The 12,521-nt window shown below is 39.2% G+C and overlaps 1 protein-coding gene across 4 annotated transcripts in view; it reads left to right on the top strand.

Moving 5' to 3' along the window:
• The window catches only part of CORIN (corin, serine peptidase), a 268,724-nt gene that overhangs the window by 243,432 nt on the left and 12,771 nt on the right, over positions 1-12,521 (top strand). The gene's annotated exons all lie outside the window — the stretch shown is intronic.

Genomic DNA, 12,521 nt, shown 5'->3' with positions numbered 1-12,521 from the left:
CCCATTTCTTCCCTTTATTTTTAATAATTTTACTTGATTTAAAAGTATTCTTGCCTGGAGAATCCCCATGGACAGAGAAGCCTGGCAGTCCCTGAGGTTGCAAAGAGTCGGACATGACTGAGTGACTAAGCACAGCACGGCAATAATAAATAATAACAAATATTTAAAACAAAAACTCACAATTCTATCACTTCATTAAATGGGTTATTGTCATTTAACCAGGCTAATTTGTAGGAAAAAAAATGCAGTTTCATTTTGTTGCCTATTTGTCTATTATTATTTTTCCTCTGTGCTCAGTGCTGTGCTCAGTCACTCAGTCGTGCCCCACTCTTTGTGACGCTATTGCTGGACTGTAGTCCATTAGGCTGCTCTGTCCATAGGATTTTCCTGGCAAGAATACTGGAGTGGGTTGCCATATCCTTCTCCAGAGGATCTTCCTGACCCAGGGACTGAACCCTTGTCTCCTGTGTCTCCTGCATTGCAGGCAGATTATTTACCACTGAGCCACTGGGGATTTCCTCAGCTTTGCTATTTACTGTGTGACCGTGGGTCAATTTATAAACTACTCTGGGCTACAGTTTCCTCATCTGTGAAATGAGGAAAATAACAATCCTGACCTCACAGTGTTGGTGGGGGCATCAGCTGAAATAGTCTCTGTAATGCCTTAAGAATTATGCCGGATACCAATGAAGACATCAATAAAGGTAAATATTTATTTTTAATATATTATTACTATAAACATGCATTCTGACTTTTCCCTTAGCGTTATGGCGTATTTTTGCATTTTGCTAGACTATTTTTTATCTCCTTCCACACTCTTTCTCTTATACTTTCTCATCATCCTCAAGGTAACCCCTAGAGATTGTTCCTCCACAGATATAAACACCTGTTTTTCACAGGGTGTCATTTATTTTTACAATTTGAAATCTCACTCTGTACTTTTGTTTGCCGGTTGATTTTCTCACGTGGCAGTACATCATGGACATCCCCTCCAAGTCAACGGATGCAGCGCAAGCTCATTCTTCTTCAAAGCTAAATGACACTCCATCACAGAGACTCACAATAACTTTTTCTATTAATATTATTCCTGAGTTGATGGACATTCACGTTAGTTCCAGTTTACTCTCATTTTAACAACACTTAATACATCTTCTTATACAAAGCTACTCACCTATTAGTACCCTTGTTTCTACAGGATAGAGTCCCAGAACATATATTCATCTTCATGTGGGGGTTAAAGAAATGAACACATCTTTAATTTCTTGAAATTCTAAGCCAGTGAGGAGACAGACATCTAAATAAATAATTAGAATATAACATGAGAATTGAGTATAAAAGGGAAACGTGTATGTCTAGCTATTTTATTGCTCTTTTGGGGAAAATATAATGTAAAAAGTCAAACCAGAACCTCCTCTTGAGAACTTTTAATGTGTAAGAGCGACACCAAATGATAGGAAGAGTCTGCGTAGTATGTCAGGAAATACATTGGAATGTTATTGCTTTGGAAGGGGCCAGATGTTTCCAGATGTCTTTTCCAGTTCTGATTTATAACTCCTTGATAAGCAGAAGATTGTGCTAGGAAGTGCATTCATCAAAAGGTGATTACCTAAACAAATCCAACAGCTCTTTAAAGGAACAACACCCTTTCTATGCTAGTTCACTCAGTTCACGTGCCACTTTTGTATCCCCACATGTGGTATCCAAGTTTCCTCTTTATGTCAGATCCACTGACAGATCTGTGAAGTTAAGGAGGAACCTTGCAGTAGAGAAGAAATATGTGTTTATAATTAAGGACATGGATATTCTATCAAAAGCCCTGATGAAATTTTATGGAACTGAATTTCACAGAACTGTCGATTGGGGCCTGGCCTATTCATACAAAGTTAGAAATTGCCCAATATCAAGCAAGTCTTTGCTTGAATGGGTGCTGATCTCTTTGATTCTATTTTACAGTCTCTCCAGTGGCCTCGAAAGTTTTTGAAAACCTCTAATTGTAAGCCTTACTCTCTGGAGGAATCATTGATTGCTATAATTAATGGGATTTGCTTCATATCCTGATCCCATACTTTGGCTGGGCCCAGTGTGACCCATCAGTAGGTCTTTGCAAGCCTGTCTCTTTTAATTATATTCATGGGGGGAACAAAGGCAAGGTTGTCTTGCTCTTCCATGGAGAAGTATTTAAAAATCCCAAAGGAAAATTAAAAACTTGAGGTACTAAGTTGATTAAATGAAGTCCCAGATGCCCTAATAACAATTTAACTTCCACAGTTCTAAGGAAGAAAGACATTGAATTTCAGGGGTAATTTAACAAGCAATTTTCCTCCCTTATTCCATCTCCAAAAGGCTAAAGGATGAACTTCTTAGGCTGGCACACAACTCATAATTTTCAGAAGTGTCTGATTCCTCTCCAGGAAACCTGCATGAAAAACTATCCTTTCACTATATGATCACATCCCTTAACCCTGCCAGGTAACCCAAATCTTGATTTCTACCACACCAGTTCTTTACTCCAAGACTTGCATTTGCTTATTTGTATGTCTCCTATTATCTCAGTCCATCTGCCTCTTCCTCATCTCTTTTCTTTCTTTCCCCAGCTAACCTAGTACCCTGGTATCATTCAGTCCTCCCATTAGGACCTTCAGCTTCTTTACCCCTACATCTTTCTGCCATACACATCAGGTGGACCTCTAACTAAGAGTCAATGTGAATAGCACATTTTCAATCCTATGCTCTTTAGAACTGAGAACACTTACCCAATGATGCAGTTTAGTGTCATGTCTGACTTTCAGCACCCACTGGACTCTTAATAATACTCAATAATGTTTTCACCTGTTTCTGGACAGCTCTCTTTCTCATTCCCCATAGAACAAAACCCTTGTGCTCACCCACCTGTACTGATCTAACAGTGTTTTAATACAATCAGGAAAAGAAGTGAGTGGCTGGGTGTGACTTTTTATTACTGAGCCCACATGGTGTCCTCATGGTCACTTCTTTATCTTCTAGGTACTTATAAACTATGCTAGTCATTTACAGTCTGTTCTTTCCATTCTGTCACCTTGAGAGATTTGACCCATTCCCATCAAGTACTGATGTCCACTAAAACAGGAATTCTCCATTTGGGACCCACACGTCTCCTGCGGGTGCCATTTTCCAGCATCATCAGAGAGTGAGCAACTGTGGTGACCCCAACCTGACCCCATGCTCCCAACTTCTCTGTCCCTAAAGAGGCATTCTCTGCATTCTACCCACTCCAGTGGCAAATGTCTGGGTCTAGGATCCAGGCAAGCAGGTGGCCTAAACTTTGGGCCAATCCCTATCGTTTCTGGGGCTTGCAGAAACTCATTAAAGAGTTTTCCCACTTCCAACCTTTGCAGTTATTGTTTCTTCTAGTCTTGCAGCCACCTATTCACATTCTCTGCACCTGTAGCCGAACAGCTGGCCATCGCTGGAGAATATCACACACCTGACTGCTACCTAAGCTCGTGTCAAATGTATGATCATGAATCTCAAATGTGCATCTAACAACATGGTACCCATCAGTATATGTTCACAGTAAAGCCACTTTTCCATTCTCAATTATTTGACATCTTCTCCTCTCTCTCCAAATTTCCTTCACCCTCCACTGGTCTCATCTCATTCTTCATGAGAAAACAGACATCATTATATCTTTGGCCTTGCTGCACCCCTAATCCCAACAAGATGTCTATGCCAGTGGCCATGTTCCCTCCTTTCTCTTGAGTAATGGTAGAGGATGTGTCCTTGCTCCTATTTAAAGATAACCACATTCCCATTCATCTTTCCAAAGACAGTTTTTCAAATTATCACTGCTGTTTTCCATCAGTTTCTTTCCTTTTGCTGGATCATTCGCTTCAGCAAACATGTCTCAGTGTTCCAACTTAAACCTCCTTCTCTTGACTTCACATCCCTCTTCAATTATTGCCACATTTCAGCTATTATTCACAGTAAAACTCCTCAGGGTTTTCTGCAGTCGCTGTCTCCATTCCTACGCTTCCTATACTCACCTCAGGTCCCTGCGGTTGCGCTCTCATCAAGGTCACTTGAAATGGCACTTACCAAAGTCCTCAGTGACTTCCATCTTGTCAAATCCAATGGTGAATTTTCAGTTGCCAACTTACTGGAACCCTCCCCAGTATTTGAGGACTACATCCTTTTTGAAATACTTTATTCACTTTTCTTCTAAAACAACAGTGAAAATTCTTGTGTCACTGACCTATCCTGCCACCCACCTCTCTCTCTCTCTTTTTTTTTGCAGCTTCTCCTTCTTTAGGATACTGAATGTTTTAGTTCTCCAGGTGTGTTATGGACAGCACATTTGTGTCCCCATGTTTAATATCCAACCCCCAAGAGGGTGGTATTAGGAGCTGTGGCCCCTGAGAGGTGATTAGGTCATGAAGGTAAAACCCCATGAATGGCATAAGTGTCCTTAGAAGAGCAAGAAAGTTGGCCCTCTCTCCCTGTGCCTTGTAAAGATACATCCAGATCACCATCTATAAGCAAGGAAGAGAGTCTTCACCAGAACTTGACCCTGCTAGCATCCTAATCTTTGTCTTCTAACCTCAACAACTATGAGATGTAACTGTTTGTTGTTTAAACCATCCAGTCTATGGTGGAACTGGAAATGTTACCTTATCTACTACTGACTCCTCCCATAGTCTTAGATCAGGCATCAACTCCACACTTCAGTGTATTAAGCACTTAACAGTTTTATCACATGGAAGATGAATCTTCTGGGATGTTCTCTGAAGATCATTCTCCTTGAATGAAGGTATTAGAAGTTAAGGAAAGTTCAAATAGTTTAGCTTTTTGGACTTTAAGGAAAGTTCAAATAGTTCAAATAGTTTACTTTTAATATTAATTTTTTTAATGATCTTTTTGGACTTTAAGGAAAGTTCAAATAGTTCAAATAGTTTACTTTTAATATTAATTTTTTTAATGATCTTTTTGAACTTTAAGGAAAGTTCAAATAGTTTACTACTAATATTAAATATTTACCCAGATAGAAATCCTCTTTTCTTGTTCTTCCCACACATTATTTTGCTAAGAACCATTTTAATTTTTCCTGTTTTTTTTTTTTTCCCCTATTGATTGATTTGTTGAAGTATAAGGAATTCGTTTTGCTCTTGGACATGGGGTAGCCCCCCTCACAACAAAGGTCCATCTAGTCAAGGCTATGGTTTTTCCAGTGGTCATGTATGGATGTGAGAGTTGGACTATAAAGAAAGCTGAGCACAGAAGAATTGATGCTTTTAAACTGTGGTGTTGGAAAAGACTCTTGAGAGTCCCTTGGACTGCAAGGAGATCCAACCAGTCCATCCTAAAGGAAATCAGCCCTGAATATTCATTGGAAGGACTGATGCTGAAGCTGAAACTCCAATACTTTGGCCACCTTTTGCAAATAACTGACTCATTTGAAAGGACCCTGATGCTGGGAAAGATTGAAGGTGGGAGGAGACGGGGACAACAGAAGATGAGACGGTTGGATGGCATCACTGACCCAACGGACATGAATTTGAGTAAACTCTGGGAGTTGGTGATGGACAGGGAGGCCTGGTATGCTGCAGTCCATGGGGTCCCAAGGAGTCAGACACAACTGAGTGACTGAACAGAACTGAATTGAAGGAATTCCCTGGTGGTCCAGTGGTTAGGACTCCATTCTTCCACCACCAGGGGCCCAGATTCAATCACTGGTCAGGGAACTAACATCCCACAAGCCACACAGCGTGGCCCAAAACAAAATTTATTGAAATAAGTTAATTTACAATGTTTTGTTTGTTTCAGATGTACAGCAAAGTGATTCAGTTATACATATACATATTCTTTATATTCTTTTCCCTTAGAGATTACTACAAAATACTGAGTATAGTTCTCTTCTTAAATAGTACGTCCTTGTTGGTTATCTATTCTATATGTTGTGTGTATATATTAATCCCAAACTCCTAATTTATTCCCCGCTTTGGTAACCATAAGTTTGTTTTCTGTGTCTGTGAGTCTATTTCTGTTTTGTTTATACATTCATTTGTGTACTTTATTTTTAGATTCTACATATAAGCAGTATCATATGATATCTGTCTTTCTGTCTGATTTAGTATGATAATCTCTCAGTTCATCCATATTGCTGCAAATGATTTTATTTCATTCTTTTTTATGACTGAGTATTATTCATATTTCTTTATCCATTCATCTGTCAGTGGACATTTAGGTCGCTTCCGTGTATTGGCTATTACAAAGAGTGTGTCAATGAACATTGCAGTATATGTATCTTTTCAAATTATGGTTTTCTCCAGATATATTCCCAGGAGTGGGACTGCAGGATCATACGGTAGCTTTAGCTTTCATTTTTTAAGGTACCTCCATACTTAGTGGCTGTACCAATTTAAATTCCCAGCAACGGTGGAAGGGGGTTCCTATGACTAAGATTTTTTGACAGTTGCTACAATTTTGTGCCACTGTTCTGTGATAAACTTTCCAGTTTCAAAGCTCTGAGATTCATATGTTGTCACATTTACTTTATTAGCTGATTCAGAATTTGGAACTCAAATTCTCCCCTGTCTGTTTTGCTGTACTTGCGTTACGAATCTCTGGACACATTGTTCTTTTATCCAAAACATTCTTTAATCTGATTCTCAGGGTCTAGGATGTGTATCTGCCTATCCCCTTCTCTTGCTTTTTTTGGCCCCTGGGATGATAGAATTGTTCACTTCTTTAAGTTCATCATTGAAGGCTAGATCTCCATCATATCTGGGGGACACATTCAGGAAAGAGAAGGTATCTGATGTCTGCCATCCTATCACTCATCAGCCAGCCTCCACCCATCGTGCATGCTTTCCCCTCTGTGGCCGATACCTGATTCCTGTGCTGATGCCTGTGAACCCTCCTCTTTGTTTCAGAGAAGCTTAGAATAAAGGTTGTGTTAGAGGTTTAAAGGCTTTCTGGTCTGTTACCATCACTTAGTATCTCTGTGACTTTAGATGAGTCACTCATCTGCTCTGAGTCACTGCTTTCTCTACTCTGGAATGGAATAAGCATTCCTATTTACACCTCATAACTGGGGAGAAGATGATTTAACTGACATGTAGAAATACTTGGAAACCACAGAGATCTCACACTAAAGAAGAATCTAGATCCGATCTCTTTTGCTTGTTGGATGCATTTAAAAACTTTCAGTCAGCACTTCAAACTATGTATGCTTTACATAAAATCCAGAACTCTGGCTTCTCTGAAACAATTTGAAGGTCAGGTCTCACTGGACATTCCAATGCAACAGCCATGAGTGGGAGCTGAGAGGCAGATGGCCCTGGAGATGGCAAGTCTTGTGGTCTGACACTCGCTATTATTGACTTATACTCAGCCCTTTATGCATTTGCTTTGTGGTCACTCTATTATAAAGTCTATTCACTGTGTGTGTTGCAGAGAATTCTTTAAAAAAATTACCAAGGGCAGGTGCAATATTAATAGTAAGAGGCTCCTAAGATTTGTAGAACAGCAATGATGCTATTCAAACTATTAATACTTCCAAGTCACCATCTGACTGTGCTATTTGTGGAGTAAGTCTTGTAAAACAGAGTGATTTCTATCACAAATATTAATTATAAATATATTTTTATTTTCTGAAAAAGGATAAATAGTATAAGTTATTCAAATAAACTCAGGATTAAAAAAAGGGGAAATTCTGTGCTCTTAAGAAGAGGCAAAGATAGAAGAAAATCTCTAAACCTGGCCAGCTGAATTAAGTGAAAATGTGGTGAGTTTATGTTTAAGCTAGAGTTGAGTGTGGAAAATTGCAAACTGAAATTGGTTATTGTGTCCAGAGACCTCATGCCTTCAATTCTGTATAAATTCCCCTGGACATCATAATGTATCTGAAGTATACAAGTAGTTGTGTATTCTCTCTAGAGTGATCACTGAAGAATTAGGAGTTGAAATCATATTATCTCAACATTATCTATAATGTGTATTCATCATTAATACAGGAGTATAAACATGAAGCAAAATAAATGTGAATTTCTGGTAATGAAATGGCATCTAGAGCGAGAATTAAAGAAGAAAAATGTCTCAACACCTTCCTCAGTTATTTTTTTATTGTTATTGTGAATTTTTTTCACCTGGCTTCAGTCTGCCTGCTTTCTCACTCTCAGAGCATGAGGATCTTTGTACAAACTTCTTTAAGTATTGGCCAGTTTTTCCTGCTGTTGCTTTGAAGTCTGACAGCACTGAGAAAAAAATCCCCCTGATGCTGAAGATTTTCAGCTGCTCGACTTGGTTTTTCATCTTTGTAGCCCAATTTAACTCCTTACTAAAAGGACCACATGAACATAGCTTGTTCCTGTGTTTCTCCACTGGGTGCTTTTTACTGAAACTAGATTCGCGGGGCCTTCATGTAGCCCTGTGTCCTCTTTCCTCTTTTGCTTCTACCCAGATGGGAGCGACTCATTCTTTTAGCACACACTTAATGTACTAATATAACATTTCTACACATCTCCCTCAATTCAGACTTAAATTGAAGAAAGTAGGGAAAACCACTAGACCATTCAGGTATGAGCTAAATCAAATCCCTTATGATTATACAGTGGCAGTGAGAAATAGATTTAAGGGTCTAGATCTGATAGATAGAGTGCCTGATGAACTATGGAATGAAGTTCGTGACATTGTACAGGAGACAGGGATCAAGACCATCCCCATGGAAAAGAAATGCAAAAAAGCAAAATGGCTGTCTGGGGAGGCCTTACAAATAGCTGTGAACAGAAGAGAAGTGAAAAGCAAAGGAGAAAAGGAAAGATATAAACATCTGAATGCAGAGTTCCAAAGAATAGCAAGAAGAGATAAAGCCTTCTTCAGTGATCAATGCAAAGAAATAGAGGAAAGCAACAGAATGGGAAAGACTAGAGATCTCTTCAAGCAAATCAGAGATACCAAAGGAACATTTCATGCAAAGATGGGCTCAATAAAGGACAGAAATGGTATGGACCTATCAGAAGCAGATTAAGAAGAGATGGCAAGAATACACAGAAGAACTGTACAAAAAAGATCTTCACGAGCCAGATAATCATGATGGTGTGATCACTGACCTAGAGCCAGACATCCTGGAATGTGAAGTCAAGTGGGCCTTAGAAAGCATCACTACGAACAAACCTAGTGGAGGTGATGGAATTCCAGTTGAGCTATTCCAAATCCTGAAAGACGATGCTGTGAAAGTGCTGCACTCAGTATGCCAGCAAATTTGGAAAACTCAGCAGTGGCCACAGGACTGGAAAAGGTCAGTTTTCATTCCAATCCCAAAGAAAGGCAATGCCAAAGAATGCTCCAACTACTGCACAATTGCACTCATCTCACATGCTAGTAAAGTAATGCTCAAAATTCTCCAAGCCAGGCTTCAGCAATATGTGAACCGTGAACTTCCTGATGTTCAAGCTGGTTTTAGAAAAGGCAGAGGAACCAGAGATCAAATTGCCAACATCTGCTGGATCATGGAAAAAGCAAGAGAATTCCAGAAAAACATCTATTTCTGTTTATTGACTATGCCAAATCCTTTGACTGTGTGGATCACAATAAACTGTGGAAAATTCTGAGAGATGGGAATACCAGACCACCTGACCTGCCTCTTGAGAAATTTGTATGCAGGTCAGGAAGCAACAGTTAGAACTGGACATGGAACAACAGACTGGTTCCAAATAGGAAAAGGAGTCCATCAAGGCTGTATATTGTCACCCTGTTTATTTAACTTCTATGCAGAGTACATCATGAGAAACGCTGGACTGGAAGAAACACAAGCTGGAATCAAGATTGCCGGGAGAAATATCAATAACCTCAGATATGCAGATGACACCACCCTTATGGCAGAAAGTGAAGAGGAACTAAAAAGCCTCTTGATGGAAGTGAAAGTGGAGAGTGAAAAAGTTGGCTTAAAGCTCAACATTCAGAAAACGAAGATCATGGCATCCGGTCCCATCACTTCATGGGAAATAGATGGGGAAACAGTATCGGAATTTTTTTTTCTGGGCTCCAAAATCACTGCAGATGGTGACTGCAGCCATGAAATTAAAAGACGCTTACTCCTTGGAAGGAAAGTTATGACCAACCAAGATAGCATATTCAAAAGCAGAGACATTACTTTGCCAACAAAGGTTCGTCTAGTCAAGGCTATGGTTTTTCCTGTGATCATGTATGGATATGAGAGTTGGACTGTGAAGAAGGCTGAGCACCAAAGAATTGATGCTTTTGAACTGCGGTGTTGGAGAAGACTCTTGAGAGTCCCTTGGACTGCAAGGAGATCCAACCAGTCCATTCTGAAAGGGGATCAGCCCTGGGATTTCTTTGGAAGGAATGATGCTGAAGCTGAAACCCCAGTATTTGGCCACCTCATGCGAAGAGTTGAGTCATTGGAAAAGACTCTGATGCTGGGAGGGATTGGGGGCAAGAGAAGAAGGGGACGACAGAGGATGAGATGGCTGGATGGCATCACTGACTCGACGGACGTGAGTCTCAGTGAACTCTGGGAGTTGGTGATGGACAGGGAGGCCTGGCATGCTGCGATTCATGGGGTTGCAAAGAGTTGGATACAACTGAGTGACTGATCTGATCAGACACATCTCCCTCACTTCATGTACCCCTTTTGAACAACAGGTTATTGTTTCCCCTGGTTTTTTCCAGACTTGGAAAAAACATTTAAAGAGACTTTATTTTTCCCCTTATATTCATAACAAAAAAGAAAATAGAACAATTTCCTTACTGAATATTGAAGTATGTGAATTTCCTGTTTGGTGTTTTTTTTTTTTTTTTGCTTTTGGTGGGTATTAAGGCCATAATGACAAGAGCTTGTGTCACAAGAGGCTACTGAATATAATAACATTTAGCAGTTTTATTGACAGGTGTTTTACGGTTAGAATTACATTAACCCGTATATAGCAATCAAGTCTGTCAAGTTTACTCAATTTCATTTTGTTACAAATAGTTTGCAGTGTTCAACTGTTTGTCATACTACCTGTGATTTAAGCAGATAGATGAATATTTTTTGTAACCAAAATTTAATAGCTTTGAATTGAGGTAAGGAGCTATCAAACAGGTAGACATTTGAGATCAATAATTGTTCTATTTCAGATGCCTTAAACAATAGAATCTCGAGTGAGTGTTGAATTTCTCAGATGGTCATATGCTTACTCCTCTAAACTAAAAAGTGGAACAGGGAGATGGAGTAAGGGAAGGAAGGAAGAAAAAAGAGAAAGAATGACATGTTATGCAACAGATGGTTTTATTTAATCAAAAACAATTTTGTAATATTATCCTGTAATGTTCATGCCATAGCACTTTTTGCATTTTATTATAATTGTTTCCTTTACTGTTTATCTTCACTCAATCCTAAAGTTTGTATAGGCAGGGATCATGTCTTTCTTGCTTGTTACTGAAATCCCCAGCACAATATCTATATATCTATAGAGCTATATTTGTCTCTATATGGGTATTATATATATTCAAATAATATCAATTTTATTGAGGTATAATTGATGTACAGTATAAGTTTCAGGTGTACAACATAGCAATTCATAATTTTTAAAGGCTATATTCTATTTAGTTATTTTCAAGTACTGACTATACAAGGACCTCCTGTATAGCACATGAAACTATATTCAATATCTTTTAATGACCTATAGTGGAAAAGAATCTGAAAAGAATTATGAACAGGAAACAAATTTTATATAATTTTATTTTTTAAAAGGTCACTCTGTGTGAGGAGACTGGGTTATAGGGGTTAAGAGTAAAAGAAGGGCCACTATTTGGGAGAGGTGAGTAGCTTAGATTAGGATTGTAGTGGTGGCAGAAGGGGAAACAAGATTCAGGATATATTTGAAAGTGGAGCAGTGAGGACTTGCTGATGCATTCAGTGTTGGGTGTAAGAGAGATGATCCAATATTGCATAATGGATAGCTGTAAACAGCAAATAACTGTAGAATGACTTGTATAGCTCAAAGGAGAGGATGGAGCTGGAGATACACATTTGAAAGTTACAAATGCCATTTGGCTGGCATTTAAAGCCATGTGACTAGATAAGCTCTTCAAAGCGGCAAGTGAAGAATAAGACTAAAGGCAGAGCTCTGGGTCACTTCAATGAAGACACTGAGAGCAGAGGAGGAGGATGCAGCAGAGAGGAAGAGGTCCCAGAGACAGGAGGAAATTCTGGAGCATGGGGAGTCCTCGAAGTCAAGTGGGAAAGTGTTTTAAAGTGGAAAAGTGTTTTAAAGTGGCATTAGACTATTGCTGTCAAGTGTTCAAAAACAGTGACTTCTGAGACTACCCATTATAAGTTGTGGGTGACCTTTTAAGTTGCTAGCTTGAAATTTTCAGAAGCCTTTCTTGAAAACTTGACATTTCTCTGAAGCACTGCCTCCTTGGAGGGATCACTTAACCTCTGATTTTCATTCTTTTATTTTTTTTCTCTTGTCTCTTCTTCATGACTTTTCATCATTTTCCCCACTCAATGAAGCAAGTAACTACTCTGTCTCCCTTTC

Source organism: Bubalus kerabau, chromosome 7 (genome assembly GCF_029407905.1).
Source record: "Bubalus kerabau isolate K-KA32 ecotype Philippines breed swamp buffalo chromosome 7, PCC_UOA_SB_1v2, whole genome shotgun sequence".
In the NCBI taxonomy this organism is placed as follows: domain Eukaryota; kingdom Metazoa; phylum Chordata; class Mammalia; order Artiodactyla; family Bovidae; genus Bubalus; species Bubalus kerabau.
This window is presented reverse-complemented; position numbering and strand designations above follow the sequence as displayed.